The following is a 12,611-nucleotide window of genomic DNA, read 5'->3' as shown; positions in this document are numbered from 1 at the left end:
CCAAGAGCGGGAGACGTTTGATAAGGTAGAAACGTGCTACGATTGACCACATTTCAAAGGAGCAATCTCGAGAGAACGTGACTACCCTTCAAGCCGATGATTTCTAAATTTCATGAAAGCCAAAGAATTTGGATCTATTCGTATGCGTGTGTTTTGTGCGCGTAAACGCGTTGACTGATCCAGGGATTCCAACTTCGAAGATAGTCAAAAGAAATGAATCGCTGCTGTCGATACAGCTGTCCTCGAAAACCTTTATTGGTTGCTTCGGTTCACGAGCATCAAAGGACGGAAGCTAGCGGGTGAGAGGAGAGGGGAAAGAGAAACAGCCGGGCTTATAAAACAGTTTGCAATATCACATGCCATGCTAAATGGTTGTGCGTTTGAACACGACGTTCAAAGATCTCCAGTGTTCTATAATATTTCATAAAATACTCGAATACTCGATAGAGGTTCAACCTGAAATGCTCTCGTTACTTGTGTTGCATTGAAATTAAATGAAATTGCATTTAAACGATCTGGGATACATAAATACAGATATGATTAAAAAACAAATTTTCGCTTTATTTTACAAACAAGATACAAAGTGGGAGAAGTAATATCGTATAAAGTGTGTACCTTTCACATCCTGCAAATTCTATGTCTGTTTCCTCGTTCCTGTAAAGATGATTTCTTCTTATTTGAATATTTATTGGTAAGATATTGCACATTACTCGAACGAAAATAGTTTAGTACAAAATATATGAGAACTATTTCTTTGTTAGAAACACTGATTGTTATTAATGAAAGCAGATGTAAAGTATAATGAACCTAACTAACAATAAGGTCAACTAACAATAAACGTCTGCAGGTTTCTCTATTGAACACTGGTACAATAACACATTAATTAAATTAACGATTAATGATCAATTAGTGGGCAATCTGAGAAAAAAGACAGAATCCGCTCGATTCTACTGGGCGCCTCGAATTTAATTTGGATGTTGTTCCGACAGCACGGTGCAGTTTCTATTCCTAAACGTGTACCTTTGTTCCGCCGCCGGGCATAGAGAACGCTAGTTTCATCCTTTCCAGGGTACCTTTTCCTCCCCCTAGAAAGCCACGGAATCCAGCGCTGTCGCGCATCTCTCTGGTTACGATCTCTCCGTCCGAGCCGCAGCCACCGCCGGCCGAAAGCTACGCTTTCCCCATTGTCTGACTATTGTATTCCGTTACCACTGTGTGTCCGTTCGTTTGTATAAGAGTGATTCATTTTCCGCGAAATATCAGTTCCTGCGCCGCATGAATTGCAACTCGCACGGCCGCGTAAAACCGCCGCGCATTGCAAACCCTTCCTCCCTTCAACACATCCACCCCTGTATTCCACCCTTTTCCTCTCGTTGTCCTCCTCTTCTATATCGTTTATTCATTTCTATCTCTTTTCGTAGAGAGCGCGCATTGTCGCGAAATTGGGTCGGTCGCTTGCCTGAAATGAGATACGCGACCAGTGTCGGTGTCGGTGAAAATTGGTCATTGCTATCTCGTTTTCTCCTACATTTCCCCCCTCCCATTTTTTTGTACCCTCTTTCTTTCGCGTCCCTGTTTGACGCGTATTTAGGGAGCGACGCAGAATGGAAAAACATCGCCCTTCCTTCCGGTTAGTTGTTCGTGGAAGACTCTTTAATTTCCGGCTGAACATTCGAGGAGAGCCGAATCGCAACCACGGATCGCGTATCCCAAGTGTACTTGGCATTGTACCCTTAAACAGGGATTGCAAAGCTACCGTATGAATTTACTTTTAAAAATTAACAAAGGTTCAGTAGTCCTGAAATAAAAATTCCAATGTATATTTATTTACCATTATATTTATTTAATTGGAAATTATATTTAAAACGTCTTTTTTACGATAATCACACAGGTAATGGTGTCGAATGGCGGATATAATTTGCCAGCTCTTCTTCCACTCGTCCCAGACACGTCATCATTTTTCCTATGTCCTCTTCATTCTGGGCCATACACCATCTCCTTCCATATCAGTTGGATTGTGAACGCGACATCGATAACAAGTTTGACAGTTTCGTGTATGGATACGAATACATGCTCGTATATTCCGTTTGCACGTGACACTCTCCGCGCATAGAAAACGCACGTGTATCGCAATAGTATATCGAAGTTCGGTGTGGGTGGAATATAGTTTTCGCGTGTGTGCGTTACCTTCTTCTTTTACGTGCGAACGAAATGAAAATCTAGATTAAAGGGATACTTTTAGGAATCTGAAGCAACATCGTGTTATGGTCTACGAACGGTGAGTCGTAATTCTTATTTCTCATTCTTTTTTTTTCGATGTCTCGTAAATAATTATTCGCGTATCGTTCGAGTTCGAATAAAAATTAATAGCAGCGCACGGGAAATTTATCAACAGCCAGTAATAGAACTGAATTTTCGTACGGCGTTGCCAACAAACACGAATAATTTTGTCTCATATAGAGATACGTGACCGTGCAAGCGACGGAAAAATTTCAGTCGCACCGACCACGAGTCCGATGATTAACAGCTCGGCCCTTAACGAGCACTTCGGTTCTACTTAATTAGAGATCGGGTAATTTATACGGCAGACGCGTTTCACGTTCACCGGTGACGTTCCTTTCTTCCTTTGTAGCAACGCTTCCTCCCCTATCTCACTTTTATTTTTCACCGTTAATTGTCCCGCGGCCTTAAAGAAGTGTAATAAATTTCCGTCTCGCGAACCTTTCCATACGGGCGAGGCGGCGCAGCGATTAATTATTTTCCGCTGTTTTATATACAGAACTCGGTTTCTTTGTTCACGTGGCAGAATCGATCTGCTTGATCAATACGAACAAAGAAAGCGCAGGTAGGTTTTTCCTAGCCATCGTAAAGGCGAGGAATATAAAATATTTCTTTTATATTAGAACTTTTAATTTGATTAGATGCGGCCCTTTTTATCGAGATTCAACTAGTAATTTCTGTAAGAGCCTCCGTAACAAATTTATTCGATGAAAAGCCACTCTCAGGAGCCCGTTGCGTTGCACGCTGTGAAATTTATTAGTTTTAGAACCGATAGGAGATTCTCTATTGTATCGTCGATAAGCTTTTTGACAGAATTGGTTGCTCTCGAGAATATTGCCACTATAAACAAGAAACGCGATCAATTTTTAATAGCCATGGATTTTTATTACGTCAGGGAGGAATTATTGGCCGTTAAATGAAGTTAAACGAGTTTCTTATTGTTTCTCTTTGACCGAGCAAACAACTTAAAACGAAGTTTTTTTCTGTAAATACGTGAGAACTATCTTAAAGGCCGGCCGAATTTCAAGTAGCCTGAACGCGAACTGAAAATAAGTGGGTCGAATCGCAATTCCACTCGGCTAGTAGGTTTTTTCCACGGGCTGGCAGACAGATCGATCTTCGTCTTGCTGAGATCTGCGTCGAAATCGGTTTTCCTAACCGGGAGTTACCGCGAACGCCGATAATTGATTTTACAAGTTTCAGTTGGCAAAGCCTTTTCTGTCTGTTTGTAAATCGTCGGCTCCGGAGTGCAAGCAATAGATCGCGAAATCACGAAACTTTCGCCTGGCGCACGAAGCCCATATCGACCGAACGTTTCTCCAACCGTATAGATAGGAACGTACGTAATATTTGTTTTGCCGCGATTCGAGAGTTGCTTAGAACTCGCTGCTATGATTGATTACTATTGTTTGAAAACCGTAACTCAGATTAAATACGAATCGATCCAAGTATGAAGAACTGTTAAAATAATTGAGGCATTCAGAAACCACGCTGATCAGTTCCACGAAATTCAAACGTAGAAGATGACAGTTTGTTAAATAACTTTTGTCGCGTTTCGATTGGTTGCTGAGATGTAATGCAAGTGATTATTTTATTTCTTCTATCGAAGAGTCTTTTGATTGATAGAAATGTCAAAGTTTGTAATACGGCTGAAGGATCGCATTATTATAGGACAGGATATTTATTTCATGTACTTCGCGTGATTGTTAGCTGTTCAAATCTCCTCGTGTCAACGTGGAGCTCGGTCATAAAATCTCCAAAATTGGCTATTCGAATTTGGTGCGCTTTATTGGGATGTGATTTACGATAATCAACGATAATCAAGAATAACGTGGGTTAAAATGGTATATATTACTTTGCGTTAGTAAATTCTAATTTCGCGGCTATTTCGCTCGCGTGAGAAATGCGACAGAGAAAACATAAATTATCGGTGACGATCGTTGGCAAGGAGTTGTACACGTGCTCGTCTTACGCGGCTAGAAAACTTCTCGTTCACGTCACGAAACGTACCCGGTGAATTTAAATTTCGACACGGCCCTGATTCTGATTCTCATCTCTGCTCGTTGGCTTCACGTTCGTCCATTTGTCTTCGTATTCACGTTTGTGCCTCTACCACTATTTTTATCGAGTTTGCTGGTGCAACCGGAATTCAAGTAGATACGAGCTCGCGGTTCGAGATCGCGCGGAATACCGTTCAATTGAATTTTAGTTAGAAGAGAGCTGCGTGTTGCACGATCAATGTCGTTCATCGTTCGCGGCTAGCGCCGTTAACTTTTCCTGATTCGACTAATTTTCAAGGAAATCAGAGATTACTTTCCAATGATATTCTATTATTCTTCTTCGTATCTCTCTATTTCCGAGTAAGTTTGTTATCGCCTTTCCTTCAATCCACGAAGCTCCATTTTACTGATCTAATTGTTTTCAGTGCCCTATATAAAGATTTTCCAATTTACTGCATCCTTTCTTTTCTATCTAATAACATTCTACACGACGTTTGAGTTAGATCAATTCGATTTGACTTATTCAAATGTAAGTAAAATGAATTAAGGGATAATATGGTTCGACGAGAAGGAAAATTCACTGATTTGCCCATCTTTAGTTGCGTGTCGAACCGCGAGGAGCATGGAGTAGCTTGGTCAAATGCATCAAGATTTATTCAATGATTTTCACAATGCAAGATCGTCTCTTTTTACAGAAACAGCATCTTCGTTCGATCTTTTATCAATAAGTCTTCTTAGTGTCAGGAAATATTTCAGAAAATACCTTAGTCGTGTGTTTCATCCCCAATATTCGCCTATCTGTTCGTTATATATTGTACGTAGAATTCGAATTCGATGAAATCCTACGAATTTCAAAATTTCAAAAAAAATATAATGAACGAAACAACGAATCGCTGATAAACGGGGTGGGAAAGCAAAGCGACTCAAAGAGTGAGATAGCTGCATGGATCGCAACAATTTGCAAGCTATCAAACTGTTGAATCGATACGATCCGATACCTGTATGACAGCTGCTATTGAGGGCGTTGATGACTAGAAGCTTAGTAAAGCGCGCTATTGTCGCTGAATGGGTATTTTATCATGGAAAATCGTGATTAAGCGTCGGGATTGTAATATCGATCGATCGACCCTTTTGGTTCGGCGCTCGTTTCCTCAAATTTGATATTTCCCCAGCCAGAGGGGATAACAGTTACACAGATATAAAAATGAAAAAGGTCACGAAACTTTGGATGCGGTCGAGCTTTTTCTGGCAACGGCCGGCAAGTTGGATAGCCGAGAGCGCAATGACGAAAGAAGGAATGGTGTAACAGGAATTTCATCAGGCAAAACGTTACAAACATCAGCCTGTGTTATTCAGCCACCGTCACGGAAAACACTCGCACGATTTTGCTAAAGTTACATTAACCCCGATGCATTCGAGCCGTGAGTTATTCACGGCATTTCGAGTAACGCGGTACATTCTCCAATTAATTTATCTCGCTGGAATACGAATTTCCCCGTTACATCCGGCAGGTTGAGGCTGATGAACAAACATCCGTTAAAAAGAAACAATATACGTGTTTCGGAATGTTGCAGTTCGTGTTTACCTCTTGACATAATGCAATGACGATCAATTCAGATTAAATGACTTAAAAAATAATTACTTCTTTATTTTGAAAATTCTCTGTATATCTACATCAGATATTGGGTCGTTCGAAAAGTTTGTATTATTCTTTATGCTTGATAGATTTTATTGTGTATTGGACGAGGTTGGAAGGAAATTGTTTATTGCGTCGTTCTGATAAATAATAAAGCGTTAAATTCTTAGTCAGGCATTAAATACAATATTTACATCTTAAACAATCGATGCTTTTAGCTTTTCATAGGAAATTAATTGTAATGTTTAATATAAGAATTTAACATAAGAAAAGACTGTACTGTAACAAAGAGTACTAATTAAAAACATATGCGAATGAACTGATGGGTATTAAAAAGTGACTATGGAATATATGCAATTTCAAGGTTTCTACGTCGTTGTTGAACGACGTGGTATATTTTTCTGAAACTTTCACAGATATTTCTGTAGGTCACAAATATCGATCGGTGAATTATTTTGCGAAAAAGGGTCAAGAACTTCGGGATATTTATAGGCGGTAGAATTTCTTTATTTTTAAAAAGATTCAAAGTGAAATTCGTGGGCCTACGTGTTTCGTCGTCGCGTCTCGATGCACGCGACAGCTCGAGTTTTCGTGCATCACGAAATTTGCTGGAAAATCCTGTTGCCACGCTGGTGTATGAATAATACATGGATGTTTTATCGAAACAACGACGAGAGATGGAACGAGTGTTACTTTAGATACGATCAAGTCAGCTCGTTCAACGAGAGCAAAGAAAATAGTTATTGTTTAATTAAAATTATTTCCATTTTCTGATCGCAAACACATTTCAATGTTTGTAACAGGAGAAACGAGAATGGGATTACGAAACAGAAAGACAGCTTGTTTCTTGGAAATATGAAAAGGGTATTTGATGCGCAGGTATAGCGAATGGATGGCTTCGATTGATTCGAATAAAACCACATAATTCTCGTTCGCTGTACACTAGAAATCTCATCAAAAGCGAACGTTCTATCGCGATACCAAAGCTATGCTTTTCCGACTAAATTTAATACGTCTGAATTAAAAAATGTGACATGCGGTTGATTTTTCGTTCTGGAAATATAAATAATGTGTGTGTTATAAAAAATAATAATGGATGAAATGCGGCGAAAGGGAAGTGTATGTGTGCATATCAGTTGGCAAACACGTCTGAGTTTAATTAAAATACTGGTTAATAAAAATAAAGTATTATAAAATCATTTTCCGTTTGATGTTTCAGTATTACGCAACACAAAAGCTCTTTGTGCACGAAATATCCAAGTGCAGATAAATATTAAATAATAGAGATTAAAACGTGTTTCATCTACCATTTTCCAAAATGCGCACGAATAATGTGCATAAATTTTCCCTTACTAAGATGGCGAATGATGACCGAGGGAATTATATAACTTCATGTTAATCCGATTTCATCATCATTGTCATAATTTATAAGTTCCATGTGGCTTTCTACTCTTATTTGCAACGCCGGAAAATCTGATTTTCATTCTTTTGTAAAGTTTGTGTCATTGCATCGATATAATATTATTAAAAATATTCGAATATGGTTTATTCGTCGTGATTGTTAAAAATACACTGCTAAAAGATAAAAGAAGGGAAAAAGAAAACGAGGAACAAAATTCCGGGTTGAACGATGCAAAGCCAACGATGTTGCATTAAAAAATATTTTGGAGAAAAATTTTACTCTGGGGATAGTATTTAGTAGCCTATTACCCAAATGCACTGATTATACGCGTCGCCAAAGATATTGTTCCCGGGAGGAAATTAAACGAAATAAAACCCCCGGCACATGCTCGTCGGATTATTCCACTGGAAATCCAGCTGGAAAGAGAAGAGCCCGAAAATCGTGCCACGCTTATGAATTATCGAATGTGTCGTTCATTCGCGAACGTTCGTTGCACGTAGATCCAACGTAAGATTTTTCAGTTACTTATAAGTAGCCACAAAAGTCAAAGCAGTCACAAAAGTGCAAAGAAATTGCAATAAAATTGGAAATTTTGTAATTACCAATACAATTTTATTCCAACGTGCCGTCGTACTAAATGTTCGTTATTTCTTAATTCCTTCTAGAAAGATGTTAATATATCGAGTAAATTCAAATTAAATTACTAGAAATAGTAATTACAATGTTAATATAAATAGTCACGAGACCGATAATTATCGAAGATAATGTACGATCCGTGTATTGTTAGCACTGCACTGTACATTTGATCGTTCCCATTTCACCAGGAAATTAATTGAAAATACAATCACGGTTATCGTTCTCATTATTGTTTGACATACAAGCTATCATATTTGCTAATCATAATAAACCTTAGATATAACGCTCGATATCTTTGTTTATTCAATTTCAATAGAAAAATGATAGCGCTCTATAGGTTCCATAAATCGAGCAAGAAAAATTTTTTTGAGAGAAATCTATCGATCGTGTTATAAAGATAATTTAATTAAGTTTAATTGACGGCTCAGTGGTTAACTTACAAGGAGTTTAACTTTTGTCCTTTGGTATTTTATTTAACCTAACAGAGTTACTTTGCAGCAGACGTCGAACTTGTTAATTTCTATCCATTGCACAAATGAAAAATCGCGTCGAGAAATGTTGCTCTCTTGTAAAGTTTGCCCACGGGGAGCACCATATCGCGGTTTTGCTGTCGCCCAACAATCAATTGAAATTGCCGAAAGTCAGAGCGAAAATTTTTTGTTCGCTGTCATCGATTTTTCGATTTCTTCCTCCATTTGTCGCTCGGCTGAATTTTTACGAGGCAATTTTTTTTACAAGTGAACACGAGTTCTCATGGCAAAAGAGGGATGTTTGCAAATTTTCGATCGCATCGTTGAACAGCCGGTATATGGCTGAAAACTGATGTTTCAATTCTTCCAAGGTTCAATTGTTCTCCGTTTTGTGCACTCTACAAGTAATATCTCTCTTTTCAATGGCACATTGTTTGTAGCGTTTGTAAATTATAAATTAACTTCTCTCGACTATCTGTAACTCTGTTATCGTCTTCGGACTTTTATATTCAATCTCATTTTCATTTTAATCGAAGTCTCCATGGAAATCAATAAACCGATGATCGGTAAATCAACATTTTGTTTTAAGAAATACATTAGCATCCACTTCGATATTTCCTTCCAACCTCAGGAACGAGAGATACGATTGGTTCTAAAATAACCCAGAAAACAGCAGGATTGACAAATAGAAACATGATCATTTAATCAGATTGGAGCGCAAGAATAACATGCAGATTTGACGATGAAATGCAATTATTTGCAAACTATGGAAGCACGCGAACATTCAACTATCTCACGAGTTCCTCGGATCTTGTCTGTCGTTATCGACAACCTCGATTCCCATTCGCAGAACATGACGCTACGAATCGTGCATGTAACACCGTTTCCAACCAAGAGCTCAACATTTCAACCAAGACCGAATCCGTCTTATACAGTGGAAGGGTAATTCCGTCGCCGGGACTTAATCGTGGCAAAGCACGTGTTGCGATCGAAACAACATCTATCCAGCCCGTTTCCACGCCGAATTTCAAGGAAACGAGCCGTCTTCTCTCCCTACCTATCTCTCTCTCTCTCCTTCTCTTCTCCTTCGAACGGAAAGATGGACCATCGATGAAATTCGGTGGTCTAACTTGTCACTCGTGACGAGTAACTTTGGAAGTCGGCAAATTCGAAGCTCTAAATCGAACTAATACATTTAATGGAGTAAAAGTGGGGGCAAATTGTTTGGTTTCTAGCGGTAAACTAATAGCAGCGAAACTGTAATCAGTCTTAATGCTGATTTTGCGGTTTTAGTTTTCCGGTTGTTTGGCCAGGATCTCTTTGATTCCTTTGGTTCTCTGGGCGCGACAGTTGGATTGCCACCGATATTTACGCAATTTCATATTTTTATTAACCGACGTTGAACATTAACTTGTTCGAATGAACAAAGTACGTACTATTGTATTTTATTTTGGACATTCTAATATAATATTGTTATTCTGTGCATTTTATACATTTGTAGGTATTTAAGCTTCTTATAAATATATAAAAATTCGTGGTCTAGCGATAGCTAGCTGCCTTGACAGAGTACGGCTTTTGAGAATGAACCTTGTTTGCTCCATTTGTGTGCTTTTTAATAGTCGATAGAGAAAGAAGAAGGTTAGAAAGCGAATAGGTTCGCTTGAAACCGCAGTCAAGATCATGATAAACGAGTGAAGTACGTGATTTTAGCGAGTTACGTAATCTCAGCCGGAGGCTTTTCAGCTAACCGTTTGGTGTCGAATCGGAAAAGTCTCGGACGTAATCGGAATCGTGAAGAAGAGAATTATGTGGGAGAGCGGAAAACGAACGAGTAATATCGATCCGCGGTACTCGAAGTGTTAACCGAGTTGGCGCAAGTCCGACGCAAGGACAATCGGCCACTGCGTTAGTGCTCTGTCTGCGGTTTCAGGATTGTTTCCGAAAGAAGTTCCGTCTTCTAACTAAAAACAAAGGACCTTTAAAAAGTTTCTCGGACTTCTTTAGCTTCGAAGAACAGAAAAAAAGAAGGGTTGAGAAAGAATTAATTTAATCGGACGCGCGATTCCTGAAAACAAGTAGCTAACTTTGTAGATTATTTTCTTTAATTCGCAACAGTAGTTATTTACGGCTATAGTTACTCGATAAAGGATGTATCAAGCAATCTGTGAAAACTGTTCCAACGAATTTTATTTTTTTTTTTTTTTTAACAAAAGGCACGGAGTATTACGTGGAAAAGATCGATTTATGCATGGCACTCGATATTTCTGATAAATAACGATGGAGAGGAGAGAGTTGGAGGAGATCGAAATTTCATCGATAGCGACCGATAATATGTGAGAATCGAGCGCTCGAAGGTACCATTATTTTCGACGAGATGTCGAGATAGGCATTGCGGCTCCCACTATCACAGACATTTCTATCAGTTCATCCAACCCGCGGCACGATAAACCGGCTTACAATTAGTCCTGCTTCAGTCATTATTCGGACCAAGTAATTAAGAGCGACTTTAAACGAGGCGCTATCGCTATTGGAGTAATCGGTACTCGTTTGAATTTTCATGAAATATGTTGGAAATTAATCCTCTGCTAATGCAACAAAATCAGCAAGAATTTAGAATTAATAATTTTGAAAGTGATTATTTCGCATATCTATCTATCGCTATCAGACACAAAAACTACGTGTCTTTAATTTCTTGTAGATAACAAAATTAATAATTGAATTGCGTACTATGATATTTAATATAGATAGTAGCTGTCTAACAGCCATAATTTAGATGATTAAAACGATACAAAGATTGTGTTGGGCAACAAATTCAATGTAATCGTGCAGCTTTTTTAAGAATTAACTACTGCGGAGAATTTTCAACGTTATCGCTAAACGTTCTGAAGAAGTCGTTTATTGTTTTACGGAGTAGCTATCGAAATACCGCTTTGAAAATAGTTACGAGGGCACGATGATTCAAACAATTTCAATTTGCGTTGAATGCGTCGTCTTAGAGAAGTTTTCTTTGAAAGCAACTCCTTGTACTTTTACACGTTTCTACATTTTGTCGTAAAAGACACGTTGTGTTTTTACCCGTTTCTGCTCGTCTTTCCGTGCGACGCTTCTAAAGTGGCAAGATTAGAGAAAGTTTTTTCCAAGGCTGTTTCCCGGTTCTTTCAGTCACATCCACCGCGCTCAATCCGAAGCTTGTCTAGCTTTTAAGTAAACTTTTTAAGCAACAGCTGTATAAATAATCGAAATGCAACGTACAATTTATCTTTCTTTCTCTTGTATTGAAATATCAGCAAGTTCGAATTAAGAATCTGAAAAATTCATTAAATTCGAAATTTCATTTAATGTTATTTACTATATGGCTAATACCGAATCATCGACATGATTAGAGACGCGTCATTCTGGAAACTGCCCAGATTTTTAATTTCATAACTTTAAAAATTTCTTTACGATATATTAAAATATTCCCGAGTGACTGATATTACTAAATAAATTAATAATTAGATATCCTCGATGAAGATACTTTGCTATTTAAACGGTCGATATTTTAATTTTGAAATTGTGAAAAGCGGAGGATCTTTTGTTCAGTCAAGTTTGCAGGTTGATCAAAGGGCTGGTGTTTTTGTTTGTAATAACGTGATTCGAACAAACGAGCCGGCCACTTTTAATGCGAGGTTTTTTCAGTAGCATTCGCGCATTTGATCGTATCCGCGATTAATGGTCTCCATTTAGAACGTAACTGTAGGACAGTAGGTGGCTGGTGAAGCGTGCATCAAACGGGATTAAAGAGCGAAACGAAAAACGTTTGGACAGCTCTATCAGCCGAGAAAAATGTGTACGCTGTGGATAGTTTCCACTCTACGTTTTTGTCCTTTATTTCACGCAATTTCGTGTCCTCTGTGAACGACAGCCCACCGCCCTATCACCGCGGTTATCCGACATCTTCGCGTTTCTCGTCTTTGACATCTTTTAGTAGAAGCTCTGATTCTTTGTGTGTATGACAGATCGATTGTGATTAATTTGCAAATTACAATTATCAATTACATTACGAATCGGTGGTTAGTTTCCGGTTGCTGGAAAAAGGAAAGCAGGAAAAGAAAAGAAAATCACGTTAAAATTGTCAGGAAGGGTTAATGCAAGTGGATAAAGTGGACAGGGAACATCTCGTTGAGACGCTGGAAAATTTATACAAA

This window comes from Bombus vosnesenskii, unplaced genomic scaffold, assembly GCF_011952255.1.
Source record: "Bombus vosnesenskii isolate JDL3184/JDL3185 unplaced genomic scaffold, Bvos_JDL3184-5_v1.1 scf7180000013315, whole genome shotgun sequence".
In the NCBI taxonomy this organism is placed as follows: Eukaryota; Metazoa; Arthropoda; class Insecta; order Hymenoptera; family Apidae; genus Bombus; species Bombus vosnesenskii.
Note: the sequence above shows the minus strand (reverse complement) of the source record.